Consider the following 16,377-nt stretch of genomic DNA (forward strand, 5'->3'; position numbering starts at 1 on the left):
CGGAAGCCGGGTGCTTTGAGCTCTGCATTGCTTTGCCAGCTTCAAATTCCTTCCTTGTCTTTTATGGCCGGCTTCAGAAGCTGCCGCGGCGCCTTCATCCAAGGGCTTGGAAGCCCTTCTACATGAGTGCCGGCTGCGGGTAGGGGCAGCTCCCGCTCCGCGTGCTGGAATGAGCAGTGAAAGGTGAAGCCACCGGCCGGGGGAGCCACTGCAGCAAATCCCGGAGTCCTGCGTGGGGGCCATTGCTTCCTCCCTCCCCAGCACCCAGCCACGCGTGCGGGATGCATGAGGCCTGCAGGTACTTTGCTTGAACATAAGTTCCTTTCTTAGGGCCTAAAATTGGGTGATGAGCAGGCAGGGGACCTGTGTGAACCTTTGGGCTGCTTGTTGCAGTGCAGGGCTGGGTTGAGGTGGTGGCCGCGGCTGGTGCTGGCCTCCCTGGGGACTCTCTGGGCCCAAACCCAGACAGCTGCCGCGGACCAGTTTTGTGCAGTGTTGGCAGTGCTGCTGCAGGTGCCCGGCTCTCCCAGTCCCTCCAGAGGAGCAGGAAATGACCCTCAGCGCCCCAGCGGCACGGGTGGCCCAGCAGTACCGTGGCTGCGCCAGCCGCGGTGAGCCGCTCACCAGCGAGGTTTGCTGCAGCGTGAGCACGGCCTGAAGGGGCAGAGCCCCGGCTCTTGCTTGGGCTTTCTCCGGAGGTGACTCTCCGGGGCTGGCTCGCGCGGTGTCCGTGAGACACCCGGTGTAGCTCAGCACCTTCGCCTGGCTGAGCAGGGCTGCGGTGCCTGCAAAGCCTCTGTGCAGAGGGGCAGCGACGTCCTGGGGTATTTGTATGGCTTTTATTGGTGCGGAGCGCTTGCTTGCTGTCAGACTTTGCTTAGCAATTAATTAGTCATGGGAGGTAGTAAACAGCTTTTAAACGTCACCTTTCCAAAAGCCAAGCTGAGCAGGAGAGCTGCAGGGGCTCTTGCAACTTGCAAGGCCTTACAGATCATAGCCAGAGCACCAAGCATGCTGTTAAAAATAATAAAAAGGCAAAAACTGGTTTTAGGTCATAGCTGAGGCATGGCGGGATATTATTCTGTAAGCTTTTAAATCTTTCTAAGCCTGTCATTGACAGAAGTATAGTTTCAATAATCTTTCATTGAGTAGAGCCTCATTTGCCTGCTTTCTGCTTGTGGAAAGCTACCTTGCAAAAGAGAGCTTTGTGTAGGGCTTAGCCAGAGATCGTGCCTCCAGAGAAGTAAAGGAAGAGCTCTGTGGAAAAACTCCTGCGGAAAAGTTGCTGGGCTTGTGTGCCCAGGCGCCTCCAAAAGGAGTTGGTGCCTTCCCCATCAGAGGCTGCTGATCAGTTCTGCTGAGCAGTGGGCAAACTGCAGCTGGTGTCTCCAGCTTGCCCATCTGCTAGAAACCACCCAAGTGCCCGTCCTGCCCGGCTGCCTCAAGGCCGCAGCGCTGCGGTGCTGTGCAGCCCTCCCCTGCTCGTGCAGCCAGCAGGGTCTGGAGAACTGGGCCCTGGCTTTGAACACTGGTTCCGGTGCGTTGCCTTGTGCTGTCACCCGCAGGCTCCGCAGGTTTGTGGCCTTCCCGACTTCTCTGTGCACGTGTCCCTGCGTCCTGCTGCCCGCACAGCCAGTGACAGGGAGAACTCGGATCGTGCTTGCTGGGGAATGGAAGCGCTTTCTTCTAGGAAGAGATTTGGCTCTGTGAAGGGGTCTGTGTGGGCTGCTGTGGCCAGGGTTGTGCACTGAGGGGTTTGGAGCAGCCCTGACCCACGGGCAAGCTCCAGCTCTGAGCGCTGCAGCTCAGGCTTCAGGAATGCTTCTCCACTGCAACCCGTTTCTGCTAAATCCCTTGACTGTGAGGAGAACAGTTGTTTCTCTCCCTGTGCGATGATGCTGTAGTAGTTGTAGATACAGACAGAGGAGAAATTGTTTATACAAACTTTTCATCATGTTTGAGTGGGAGGGTCGGATGAATACAGAATTGTTCTGTTTAAATCACTGGCTGTACTACTTTCTGTTTAATTAACTTGAGAGCAGCTAAACTCTACCACTTTAAAAGAAAATAAAGCCATGTTATTTACTCTTGATGTGAGTCAGTCAAGGACTGATGAGGAAGGCTTAGACTAAAGAGAGACATTTGGCGTTGAAGAAACAGCCCATAGAGCTTGTGCATGAAAAGCAACACTCCTAGGACACAAAGCCCCAAAACAACTGTTTTGCATCTCAGAATTATTACTGCTGAAGTGAATACAGCAATATTTTGAGCATTGATCTGAATGGTAAAATGCTCTGTGAAGTCTTTTCTATGGGAGAGGACTTGGGCTCACTGTGTTGTGTTTTCCAGCTGTAACTCGATGTTATGGGCTGCTTCCTAAAGCTGCGAGGGGTCGTTTCTTCTGGCTACCCATGGAAAGAGGGAATGTTAGTGGTGCTGATGTGAACTTTGGAAAATGTGAACTTTTCCTTTGGAAAATTCCACTAAAGTAACTTACTTTTGTTCAGGGAAATGTGTAGCTGTGGAACTGCAGAACCCAAATCTCTTGAGCGTATCTGAAGTGAGAAGAAGCAGCTTTGCCCCTGGCAGCTGCAGGCACTGGTACCCAGGGCAGGAAGGTCACCACAGCCGGCGCGTTTCTCCAAGGATGGTCCCAGCGCAGGGTCATAGATCACATACTGTTTTCAGGCATGTTCAGTTCCTTCCAGCTACTAAGACAGCTAGATTAACAGTAATTTAAGGAATGGAAAACTTAAGTTCTCTTAATCTTCTCACCAAGTTTTTGGACAGTAAGTTCCTGTTGTATAAATGTAGTCCATAAAGCAAAATAAATACCCAGTTATGCAGGCTCTAGCACGCCTGCTGCTCATTTTCAAGTACAGCCTAGAGGATTGACTCCGCGATCAAAGGACACAGGAGGATTTGGGAATTAGCCTGTCAGCTCCTTGGCCCACTTGTGTTGACTGATTTAGGAAGTGGCCACCTAAAATACGCTAAGTCGAGTCAATCATTAGGGTATTTTCACTGTAACTGGCTGCAGCGTGTGGCTGGATACTCCTGGCACGTGCTGCCTGTCTGCTGAGTCCTACTCTCATAGCAGATTTGGTTTGCTGACTGCTACCAGAAGATTAACGCCTTTCTGCTGCTCGGTGTGTCCGTATCCTCGCGGGTGAATTATTTAAACGTTTTGGCAAGGAATTAGTGAGAAGCCCAGTCCAGGCTGAGTGCAGAGTGCGTGCTTGCAGCAAGAGGTCTTCAGCTTGCTGAAACGTAAGATACCGGGACTCCGGGAGGGAGTGTGCGTTGGAAGTCGTTGAAGTTGTGAGCGAAGGCTATTTTTGAGTGACTGCTTCCTGACCACTCGCTTCTCCGGATAGCATCCGGTGCTGTCCTGCGTGGGTCAGTGGCACTGCACCAGTTCTGGCAGGAAGCAGGGGGCTGTGCCCTTCTCCCTTGCAGAAACCGGATGCCTCTCCAGCTTTCACATTGTGTGTGTTTATCTTCTGAAGTTCACTTCCTTTGAGTTGGTCCCTCAGTTTCTCATAGCAAATCTGTGTCCCAGAGAGGAAGCCTGACTCGGGAGCAGGAGCGACAGCTGGGCACGGAGCTCCCTGCAACGTCACAGCCCACCCACGTCATCCCGGACGGAGGCTTGCATCCATCCACAGGCCCCTTCCCGTCTGAGCAACAAGAAGGTCGTTCCTCCCATCTTGTAGCAAAGGAGTGAGGACAGGGATAGGCAGTGCAGCCAGGCACGGCTCTGTGAGAGCACTTGAGCACTGGCCACAAGGTGTCCAAGGGCTTATGTCAGAGCAGAGTTTCTGCATGGGAGCAAGATGCCTGGACAGTCGATGTCATGATCCTCAGCGCTGCTGTGCTCGTGTCTCGCCAGGAGCCTGTCCCTGGGCACTGCCAAGGTGTCTGTCCTGCAGGAGATGTTGAGAGCCAAGACCGTTAAAGCTCTTCCCAGCTAGAGATGTGAAAAGGGGCTCCTTATGGCTCCTGGGAAGCATATGCGTGTGCTTCACCTCTGTGCAGGTTCTTGGCCTCTGGGCTCATTCAGGAGAGTTCGGTTCAGGCAGCTCTTCTTGCTTTACTTTGCAAAACTGAGGTTTTCAATTTATTTTTATATACTATATATGCTTCAGTTCACTTTCGTCTATCTCCTTTTAATTACTCTTTTAAGAACAGCACTGCCCAAGATATTTATTTATTTATTAAAAATGGTAAGTCCTATAAATGCAAGTCTCTCCCTAAAGCTGATGTGCCCGAGGCCCAGCATGCAGGGCCGAGAGGGTATTCTGAGCGCTTCCCCCAGCCCTATGCCTCTTCTGTCTGCAATGATTTAAAAAGCTGCATGTGCCAACACTGTTGCAAAAACGTGGAATCTGTTCATATTCAGAACCGGCCCTGGCAATCACGTTGGGTATTTTGTCTGCTCCTCTGTGGCTTTTTATGCTTTACAGCTGCATCTCTGTTAGTCATAAAAGTATTTTCTCCTCTTTCCTGTTGCTGAGTGTGGGAAAAATCCATTCATATTGGGGTCAGGGGATGAAAATACATATGGAGTGTAAAAGCCAATGGCAAAACTGACTCTATTCAGCAGACAGTTTGCTGAACAAGCAGTGATGCTGAAGCACAAATCTCCCTTTGGCCTCTGGTAGTAAGCCTGGGTTTTGCCTGCTGCAGTCACGTGTACGGAGTTTACACACAGTTTACACCCTTTTTTGCTTGGTTTTGTTTGCTCTGATTTTCCCATAAATACAGTGACTTTTAAAGAGCAAGGTCCCTTGTGCTGTGAAGGACTTGTATGTTGAGTTGGTTTATCATACATTACATTTTGCTCTGTATCTGGAGAGTGATGGGAGCAGATCTGTGCCAGCCCTGGGACCAGGGTGTTGTTCCTGTGCAGATTTCCCCCTGGGTTTGTTGTCCATGGCAGGGATGGGGACAGTGAAAACCTCCCTGCGGTCTGAGCTCCCTGGGGCAGATGGGCGTTTTTGCCCATCTGCCAATGCATATTTGCATCAGGGAGCATCTTGTTCTTTAGAAGCCACGAGCCTCTCCTTTTTCCTGTTTGGCTTCTTGTCTGTAGAAGTAGAAGAATTAAAAATAATCTCTCACCAGCAACAAAGCGCCCAGACTTCTCTAGGCATGAAAATATATTGGTTTTATGGAGCTTGACAAACCCGGGCTTGGCACAGCCCTTTGAGGAGTGTGAGATATTTGTTGCTTCGGAAATGGGAAGTCAATAAGACTACTGCAAAAATCACTGCTAAAGCATTTCATTCAGCCTGTGAGGGCAAGCAGGGGAACTTAATCTGCTCAAAACAAGAGTTGTATTTGTAAAACACTTTTCCTTGGTATGGATAGGACTTTAGAACAAAAAAATGTAACTGGAAGAAGGGGGGCAGAGTAAGAGCAGCCGTTTTCTTTCCCTGGGCAGATAGGAGGGCACATACTGCTAGTGTGTATCTCTGCTTGGGTCACACTTGTTCTCGAAGGCTTTGATTTTCCTCTGTGCAACCCATGCAGGTACTGAAGGTTTAAGTTAAAAGCCCTTGGGGCAATGAGTGAATTCCTGCAGTGCACTAAGGAGCTACAGGTCCAAGAAGAGTTTGCTCAATAGATGGTTTGCATTAACAGATGAGAAAACATATCCCAAGTCTGCATTTGTTGTTGTTTTTTTCCCTCTCCAAACTTGTGCAGGGGTGAGCTAGAAGCAGCAGTGTTCATTTGTGTGCAGCCAAAGCCCCGGCTGGTGGGAGGGGAGCCAGGCAAGGCCGCACTGGTTCACCTGTGTGTTTGTCCCCGCTGCTGCAGCGTGACAGCGTGGGCTGCACAGGCACATGGGCAGTTGGCTTGTGCAGACAGGGTGAGGCTGCCTATCCGTAGGAATTTAAGGGTATAATTCAGGAGGCAGCAGCCTCATTCTCTCTGCATAGTCTAGCGCGTGCTAGGGCCTCGGGCTTCATTCCGTGCTCTTCCCACCGAGGGCAAAGCCCAGGGGTCAGGAGCACAACGGCTGCCCTGTTTCTCCATTTCCCAGCTCAGTGCTTGTATTTTGCCATGAACATGGAAAAATAACCTAAGCTCCCAACGAAAGGCTGATGTTTGAGCACCCAAACAAGCTGCATCTCTATGCCCACAGCAAGGGCCTGAGGAGAGATCACAGGCCGCCCCGCGTGCGGCTTGTGTGGGCCCTGCACCGCTGCTCGCAAAGCCAGGGCACCACCTTGTGCGAGCTCAGGCTGCCCGCAGCGCTGCGGCGGCCTCGTGCCCGAGGCAACAAGGACCTCCCGAGCGGCCTGCGAGGGCCTCCGGGGCCCCACACGCTGCGTCTTTTTTTTTCCCAGCCTCCCTCGCTTGGGTTTGCCTTACTGCCGTGTAATCTGTCGCCTCTGCTTCTTGCAGGCTGGCGCGGGCAGGCGCCGGAGGAGCCCACGTCCCCCAAGAAGGCCAAGAACGGGCTGGGGCGCCGCGGGGCGCGGGGCTGGCTTGCGGCGCCCTGCCCCGGCTGGGCCCCTGTCAGGGTCATCCCTGAGGAAGAGATGGCTGACTACAACCTGCTCGCCATCCGGGTCATGGTGACCAGCGACGCCAGCAGGTACGCACACGTGCATGTTCGTCTGTGTAAAACAAAAAGAAAAGGCGCTTTCTCTGGATTGCTAAGTAAAAATATATCAAAGTACAAAATAAAATATGCTCACAAGTGGAAGAGAAAAAAACTCAAAAAAACAATTATTCTGTACTGCAGCCATAAATCCCACCAGACATATGACTCACTTTGCAGGAAATCTTCAAACATGCACATCCCACACAGTGGCCTGAGTCAGAAAAACATTACCCTGGGCAGCCCAAGTTCAGCTATTTGTTAAATAAAATAGAAGACAGCGTTGAGGTTAGGGCAGTGGTTGCTTGGCCAAAGGTGCAGCCTGTGACGTGGCCATCTCCGACCGGGGTATCAGTGTGCTGCTCCGCACCCTGGCTGTGTCTCTAGGCATTTTGTGGTCTTCCCATTCCAAAGACATTAGAAATCTGATGAGCCTTGGTGGACTAGTGAAGGAGTCTGCTTTCTGTGCACAAATTAGAATATGTTTGCTTTATGGACAGGATTCTGTAGAAATGCATTCATCCTATAAAAAAGGTTGGATTGTTGTTTGCTAAAGAGAGCAGTTCTCCTTAATGAGAACTAAAAGAAAATAGACAAACCCCAAAGCAAAATAAAAATGCAACCAACTGTTCCAAACAGAGCTGTTTGCGAGGGAGCTCACTGCAATTCTTGAAATACTTTGAACGTCTGTTCATGGTGTTGCTTGTCACTTGTTGAGAGTAATGCTTTCAGAAATGTCATGTTTTGCAGTAGCCTGCAGTCACTTTGTCACCTCCGTGCTCCATCACATGGACCTGGGTGTTCTGCAAGGCCAAAACTGCTGCAGGATTTCTCTGCCATGAGGGGACAGAGAGCTCCATGAGGGATTTTGTACCCATTTGATGCCCTTTTGCGCTGGTGCCTGGAGCCTCTTGGTGCCTCCCCAGCGGGCTGACAAATCCCCCTGATCTGTCGGCTCAGCTCTGGGACATAGAGAGGTCTCTGGTTGGCATCCAGAGACTGCTGACCTGTGGGGACGTTGCAGCTGTCATCGAGACGGCTCGTGCCAGCTCCGCTGAGGTCACCTCCTGCTATGGCATGGGCTCCTGTGAGCCAGCCATCCCCTAAAACAGGGGGGCAAATGTCATAGCAAGTGATGAACAACATTCCCTGCCTGCCTGGGGCATGCTCTGAGAGATGGGAAAAGTGACCAGCTAGGTAAAGCAGCGGGTTAGCTCAAGCTTGAGGTGCTTGTGAGTAATGAGCACCTCATGAGCCAAGATCATAGGACAAACCTCATGCTGTAGGACATGCCAGCCCAGGGAAATAAACATTTTGTTCTTTAAAATAGAAATAGATTAATCAATATTAATGGTATTTCTAGTTCTTTTGTGTGGCGCGCTGCCCAGTCTCAGTGTGGTATCTCATAAGCCGCAAATGATCTCAACTATCAAACACTTTTATATGTACGTACGTGTGAGTGTGTGTGTATATAGTATATAGTTTCTTGAACTTTGTTTTTTTAATGAATCCAAACTCTCTCTGGAATCAGATCAGGTGTTCAGGTTAAGAAAAGAACAAAAAGAAGGGCCAGGTCCTGCTAATCTCCCACTCGTCCCGTGCTGATGCTGAGGGGGCTGGAAATGGCAGGGCTGAAGGTGAAGGTTGCACTTTAGGCCTGATGTCTCAGAGCACCAAAGCTCCAGGAGTGGATGTTCCTTATGCTTACAGAGGGAGGGAGGACAGTAAGGAAAGTTGAGATGTTTTTGAAACTTCCCCAAACCTTGAAGAGCATAGTTTGAAACACACCTGAGGAGTAGGTGTAAGTGGTGAAATCTGGGGCCCTGGAGAACCAGTCTGCTGAGGTAGAGAAGCTGCATTTCCCTCCTTGTTAACAGGGACTTTGCTAATCCCCAGATCTCCAGCAGTGCTGCCTTGGCCGGGGTCAAGCTGGCGTACAGCACTGGCATCCTTTAAGCTGGCTTTAAGCTGTCTACAGGCAGTATCTGACCTGGGCAAGGGCTGCAGTGGTGCAGGCAGGCGGCACCTTGCCTAGGTGCAAAATTAATGTGTCAGAAACCCCTTAGCCAGTGTGATCCAACCGGAGTCATCTCTCGCAAGCGGCTCTGCCAGACCAGGGTTCCCAGCCAAGGCCTTTCTTTGAGCACTTCTTCCACTCTCTCCATAGAGTTGTATCCTACAGCTGCTGTAATAAATCTTTACTTTCTAGAAGGCAGCATTGTTTAGACATGAAAGAGTTTCTTCCCGTCACGCCAATAGGACTGCTCCCTGCATAAGCTTCTCTTTTTGAAGGCAGAGCCATTAATCACCACAGTAAATCTATACATTAGGTTAGCATTATTGTTTGCATTAAAAATAAGCTGAGTCAGATGGTGGCATTCTTATTTATGACAGAGGGCACGTAGTCACATTGGAAGGCCTGGAAGTATATGCTTCTCTTAGTCTGCTTTTAGAGATGAAAGAAACCCCATTATTATTGATGAAAAGACTATAATTGGCCTCAAATGGGTATTTTTCTTTTTGCCCAATGACAAGATCACAGTGTATATGACACTCTGGATGGGTTTTTGTTCAGTGTATTTTTAATTATGTTTAAAGAAGGAGATTCCAAACCTTGTCTCTGGTCAGTTGTGATACTTTGCTATCCCCACTGTTAAAAAGAGTGCCTTTCTGAAATTAGAATAGCTTGTGCGTGTAAATGTGTGTGGTTTTTGTTTTTAAAAGGTACCATTTACATATTTGAAGTCGGTTTATATATCTTCTCTTGGTTTTCTCACCCTAGACTAAAGTCTACAATTTTTTCCTGCTTCCCCCCTCCCGTCCCGAGTGCTGTTTCCTAGGCCATTCACATGACTTTCCTCTGGACTCTCTCCTTATCTGTGTCCCTCCTGACCTGCAGTGCCCAGAAATGGGCTGAGAGCTGTAGCTGAGGGGTGCACAGGGCCAAGTATAGCTGGAAAGTTACCTTGTGTGCCTTACAGGGGAATGCAAATGGGAATGCTGTCATTTCAATTTAGAGTACTTTTTCTTGTCATCAATCTGTATTTATCAATCACTTCGTCCTCCAGCTAGTTCCTTGCTGCATGCTATCTTGTTTTCTAAATCTATAAGCAGAAAACGGGTGAAAAGTACAGAATGCTGACTTGTGCCTTGCTTCTAGGCTGCTTACTGCTCTGCAGGTGCCTCTATTTCCCTTTCTTCCTACTGATCCAGTGCTGTGGGAAGGTGAGCTTGTCCACGCTGACAGGGTACCAGGCTATAACTCACACTAAGTCTCTCTCATGGGCAGTTTCATTTCAGGAGCTGAATCAGGTTAGCAGAAATCTTGTGGGAATACAGAGCTCAGGTGTGCAGCATCTGCAGTAAATTGCAGCCTGGTAACAAAGTTGGAAGCTGAAATGTGGGCCCAGGGTCTGGTGGCAGAGCCTCCGTGCACATCCCAGCCACTGCTGCCAGGGTGGGAGCCGCTCACGGTGAGAGATGAGCGGATGCGGATGTGCTGCATGTGACTGACCTGGCGCCCTTACATCTCTTTGTCTCTTTTCTTTGTCTCCGCAGCTCTGAGCTGGAGGCCGACGCCAGCGGCGACTGGTCGAGCTCGGAGGTGGGTGACGGGTCCCCGGCGCCCGCCAGCCCTGTGGGGAAGGAGGCCGCGGCGGACGAGGGCTGCAAGATGTCCGTGGTTGCTGATGGTAAATAACATCCCGGCACGGGGTGCTCTGCTGTAGCCCAAAGCTGGTGTTTCAAGGGGGGTTTCAGCACAGAGACTGCTGCCGCTGTTATCGGCCCCTGTTCCCTTTCCTCTTGGGGCATGTCCTGGGCAGGCTCCTTCCTCACTTCTTTGCTGACCTCTTGTGTCCTAAGCACTGGCCTCCTGTGGGTCTAGTTGTATTAAAACACTCTGAAGAGTCATTTGCTTCGAAGCCCTGCTGAGCGGTTGTTTCTAAGAAACATGTCCCATCGCTGCTGGACCAATGCCTGCTTTGTGTGGCTGCCCTGCAACAGGCAGCGTTTGGTTACACCAGGCTATCTCGTGTAGTCCTGCCCTGCACTTAACTTGCAGGGGTGTGAGGGATATTTTCCTGCTGATAAAGCTTTTGGACGTTGTTGGCAGCCTGTGTGGTATGTGCAGTGTTGCCTAAGCAAGAGTAATTTCGGGAAGCACTGGAGAGCTCTGCTCAGTTCAATTTATATTTAGATCAATAGCAGCTGGAAATTTTCCTATGCACAGGAAAGGCTATAACTAGTGGAGAGGCAGCGAGGGGCTCTGGAATAGGCTGCATCCAGATAGGAGCTCCTTGCCAGAGCTCGAGAGATGAGCTCTGCAAGACGTGCTACACACAGAGCCAAAGAGTGCTTGCCGGAGGCAAATCCCGTGGCACTTTATCACTGCACAGTGATGTTGTGGAGCTGTGGTGAATCCTGTGTTTCATAAAGCTCCTTCAGAGCTTTGCCGGGCTCCTGCACAGTTGTCTTCTGCCGTGTGAAACGCCCAAGTCCTTTCAGTTGTTCTCACACCAGCTGCCTTGCTCTGAGTTTTGGGCAGTGCTGAGAAGATGCTGAAAGGCAACAGAACTGGCCTCTTCTTCCCCTGTGCAAGGTGCCTTCTGCCAGGCTGGGCTGTAGTGCAGGGAGATCTCTGAAAGGTGATTTTGCTGAAAGAAAAAAGCCGCCAGTGTTCATCTCTTCCTGGTTCCCACCCATCGCCCCCACATCTATATATGCATTTTTAATCCAAACAGAAAAGATGGGAATTCATGCACTTTAAGTTGGTCTTTGAATAAAGAGGCCTTGTTCAGTGTAAGGACAACGACAGACCCCACAAAGCCAGCTGGGCAGCATGTGACCCCATGGGGTGACTGAAGTATTTTATTCTTTTTCTTCCATAGCTTTGTGTTAATCCTGTCCCCCACTGCTGAAGTCACCTTGCTTTCCTCCATACCTGGTGTCGTAGCTCTACATCCTCCTACAGTTGCATAATAGTGTCTCTAACTATGTTTTTCTCCTCTGCTTGTCCATTCTTCCATCCATCTATCTCCTTTCCTTTGTCCTCTTGCTCATTTACACGAGAAAAGAGGCGATGTCTTTTGGGGCCTAAGCGAGAAGAATAGCATGAACTCTTTTGGGTATCTCTGCTGTAATATGCCCACTGGAACAATGGCAGGAGCATGAGAAGGATTGCTTTATTTTTAAAAGCACATGAGCAAAACCAAAAAAAGTCTTGTCCTGGATTCTGCTGTCAGCCTTATTATAGTGACGATGCAGAGGTGTGAGGAAACCCGACCACAATAGACATGATGCAAGCGGGGCAAAGAGGCCCCAAGCGGTTCGATAGAAGTTATTTTTAAGCAGAGCAGTCAGGCAAGATGATTCCTTGCCCTGACCTCAGGCTTTCGTTCTCCAGGACTTTCTGAGCACTGTGGCTGGCACTTGTTGATGAGTGTTGCCATCTCGTGGTTAAATCACTGCAGCTGTCAATGTGCTGTCGTCGTGTCAAGTGACACTTGAAGGGGAAATCAAAGTTTTGCACAGAGAAATAAATTAATAGAGCAAATTCTGTGATCCTGGTTTTCTCATCTGCCAGAGCCTCTACTACCAGTATATGATTATTGAGGTGAATGAGAGGCAGAGAATTAAGTCAGAAGTTTTATGTCATTTTAGTACCTCTTTAGGTCTGTGCCACTGTAGGACTTTCATTCCAGGGAGCGTCATAGGTACAGTGGGAGTCTGGCCAGGTGGTCTTGTTTGCAGGAGCTGATGCTGCCCAAGCTGGGACATCTGTGGCTATATCGGGCACAGAGATGTTCCCTGTGGGGCTATTGCAGCCCAGGGTCCAATGTCTCCTCAAATACTGCTGTGCAAAAGCTGATTTTTTTTTTTTTGAGGGGTGGGGGAGTGAGGGGACAACTATATTTGCTTGGTTAATTTTGCTATATTAGCAGACAATGTGTCTTTTGTGTTTCTGTTCAGCACTTCAGAGAGCCAACAGTTTTCACTCCTCTGCGTTAAGCAAGTATCAGAATTGGAGGAAAAAAATCCAAATGAGTGAGTAAAGCCTGAGAAGTGGCTGTATATTCTGCTTGCACCGTGTCCTGTTTCCTTTCTCCCAGATGACTATTTCCTCTCTTTCTTTCGAAGCTTTGTATAGCTGAGTCATTAGAAGAGGGAAAGGAGATCTAAAATACAACAATTACATTTTTCCATTCTCTTTTCCTGAAAAGAGCAAATTCCTGTCTTGCGTGATTGTGCCCTGGCTGTTTCCTATTGTTATGCTGAATAGGCTCATCCATACACCCATGCTTGATATTGACCACGTCACCTATTCCCCCAGCTCGTTGCGTGGGGTGGCCGTTCGTGTCCCCACGGGCTGCTGGGCGCGCGGTGCCGGCCGCAGAGATGCCTCCCGAAAGTGGCTGTTGCTGCGTGTCAGGCTCGGGGCCGCCTCTGAGCCCTGCCGGCCACTTTGGGCCTGGGCTTAAACATCGTGGCGTGGTTTCGGCAGAGGCTTTAAGTTATTATCTTACTTTGATTCAGGTTTGAAAGAGAAAGGCAGGCTGTGAGAGAGGAAAGAAGAGAAGATGGGGATAACACTTTTTTTCCACTCATTGTCAGCTTGTTCTCAGCAAATATTTTACATGGGTAAATGTTTGCCAATTTTTTTTTTTCCCCCTTCACTTGGTTAAAATCTCCCGTGTGCTCCCAAAGATCTCTAGAGGGAGCTAAAGGTCTTTGAGAGGGAAGTTAGAGACCATATGAATCCTTCCGAACCGCGAGTCCACAGTTAAAATGAAGTGCAAAGTACTGACAGCAGATACTGGGAGCAGGATAAAGGCATATTTTGCTTTCTGGGAGGAACTCTAAGAACTCTGTAATGCTTCGCTTCTATATATAACCCACTTAATATTTGGTTACAGGAATTCATATGATCATCAGTCACTGAAGAAAAATCTGTCTGTATTTCAGACTTATTTTCCTAAACACATATGTTTCATAAATAGCACTAGTTACCAAGCCAGGAAATTGATGTCATTTTTGTATTGGCTGAAAGATTTAGAGTAAAATATTACTCTTCAAAACCTTCAGTCACTTCTCTCAGATGTAGAGAAGTTTACGTGTTTAAATTGTTAATTGTTGGTCATCACATGCTTTTGGTGCCCTGAAGATTTCAGTAATACCCTAAGGAATTAGGGGGGGAAAATGTTTTTAAATGTGTAAAGCTGTAAATATGGATGTAGAGTTTTGATGGGAATAAATGATCTTATCTCTCTGCAAGCTGTGACTTTAACTGATGCTGCACACACAGGCCAGGTCTCTTGCTAATGCACATCCCGGGATTTTGGTGGGAAGCAGTTTTTCCCTATGTGATGAATTCCAGCTCATCACATTCCTCGGTTCTTGACTTAATCTTCACAAAATTTATTATATTGATAATTTACAGGTGAGATAGGTAAAAGGAAACTTGGACTCTTTTCCTTCCTTTTTCTGAAATTCACAGGCAAGAACTGTAGATCACTTTTCCTGTTCCCAGCACCCTCACATGCTCTCTGGTGTGTAGTTTTTTGCTCCTATGTAGCTTTTAATCTCTGTATAGAACAACTGGAGTTTATATTGTGAACCTTGGATTTTAGAAATAATAATTGTATCTTAGAGTTAACTCAGCTCTAAATATACTTGCCACATTAAAGCTTGGCATGGGAATGTCTTGGTGCAGGAACATTTTTGCTTTGCTTGAAAATGATTTATTCTGTTAGATTCACATGCACACAAATATTAGCAACTCTGCTAACTCCATTCAGATGCAAGTTACCTACCTACTCTTTCTTGCTGCATGTCTAAATTTGTCCATACTAATTTTTGTTCAAGGCCTTTAGCAATTAATTAACTTGTTTGATTGTAGAAGAGCCCTCAGCTTGGTATTTGTTAGGCTGGCTTATAATTGAGGCTGTAAGACTAATTCTGGCCTTACTGCCCATAGACAGTATTCTCATTTCTTTCTCATTCTGGTGGATAATGTTTCCATGAGTCATCTGTCTCTCTTCGTTTCTCAGAAGTAACCAAAGCTCCAAAAGTAGCTCGTTATTTTGAGCGCCTCTGCTCTTAAGGTGCTTTCAGAGATCAGAAAAGGGCTGGGTTTTCAGATAGCATCCTGAAACTCTAGAGCTGCTTCACTTTATTTAGCCAAAAATAAGTTAATTAAAATAAAGGAATACAAGCTCATCTCTGGAAATATTTTGAGCACAACATATATTTTGTATAGTATGCATGCACGTGCAAATGAGAGTATAAGCTCCTTTGCTTCAGTTAAGCTCCTCAGGGTAAAACTGTAGCCAGATGATGGCTTTTTGCTTTCATTCACAAACTGCAAACTTAAGGCAAAAATAATATGAATGAAATGATAAAGTTTGTCTGTCTTTGGCAGATTTCCCTTTACTGTCTAGCAAGAAAAATGTGAAGGAGAGCTCAGCTGGCTGCCCAAGCGCTCTCGGAGAAGATCACTCCCAAACGCAGGTACGAAGGAAAACTGAAGAGCCAAACTAACGTAGGAGTTGTGTAGGACCCACTCTCAGCAGCTCAGCCGAGCACCCTCCTCTGCTCTTTCAAGCTGCTTTGCTCCTCTCAGTGGACAGCCTGTTTGGTCCTTGGGGGGCAATTGGCAAGCCGGGATAAGCCAAGAGCTGCACAGAGCTGGCTGGAGGAAACGTGGGCACAGGGGCCTGGGGAGGGGGTTTAGGCTGCTATGACCCATAGACATTGGTGTCTCATGTTTAGCACTCACAGGACAGAGGACTCAGATACCTCTGTAATTCAGAGCAGGCCTTTGATTCCAAATCTCCCACAGATCAGGAGCACCCTTAGCTTCCTTCAGCATTTCAACTTCCCATTGTATTTGCTGTTTCGTTGTTTAATTCATTATTTTAATGTGAGGAGGAGTGGGCCTGCTGTGAGCACTGCTCTGCAGGCAGGAGCTGTGAGCTGATGGTCCTGAGCGGGCCAAGGTTGGTCCTGATGACTCAGAGCCGGGCAGAGCAGGGACCAACCTGAGTCCACGGCCGTTGTCCTCACCCTCAGGTTAAACATGATGAAAATTGCTTGACCTCAGGATCCACATTGTATTTAAAAAAAAAAAAAAAAAAATCTTCTGTGTCTGTGGTCTCGGTTCAAAATCCGGTGCAGGACAATGGGGCCCGGAAGCGGCCGTCCCGTGGGAGCGGTGCGCAGCGAAGCTGCCTGCTCGTGCTGTGCAGAAGGGCAGAGCGCCTCCGCCTTGCAGCTCCTGTCCTAGCAGCACCTAATGGTCTCTTTCTAGATCTAGAGAGGAGGAAGAACGCATTTATTTGCTTGTTGGTGCTTCTCATGTTTTTTACGTGAGCCTGGGCAATATTAATTTTAGTTGTCAAATAAAACTGTGAAATAAGGAATAATTGTTATTACTTCGTCCTTAGTGCTGTCCTCACTGAAGATTTCAGTGGCTAGAAGAATAAATTTAAATCTTCATCAAAAATAACTAGTAAGGCCAAACTAATTGAATTGGTTGTTGGAAGTTACCTTGCATTTTACCCACCTCTGGGTTGCTTCAGTCATTCCTACCTGCGCTATGCACGGTGCAATACTATACAAGCAATTTGGAGACCTATTGAATAGGGATATGGATTTATGGCCTCTTGTGCTTGCTGTAAACGCTAAGATGACGCAGCTGAAGTACATGCAAAAGAAGGGAGATCTGCTTTTGTTTGTTTTGCTGTAGAGCGTTTCTTTCCAAGGAA

Source organism: Nothoprocta perdicaria, unplaced genomic scaffold (genome assembly GCF_003342845.1).
Source record: "Nothoprocta perdicaria isolate Ctin4 unplaced genomic scaffold, notPer1 scaffold_15, whole genome shotgun sequence".
Taxonomy (NCBI): Eukaryota; Metazoa; Chordata; class Aves; order Tinamiformes; family Tinamidae; genus Nothoprocta; species Nothoprocta perdicaria.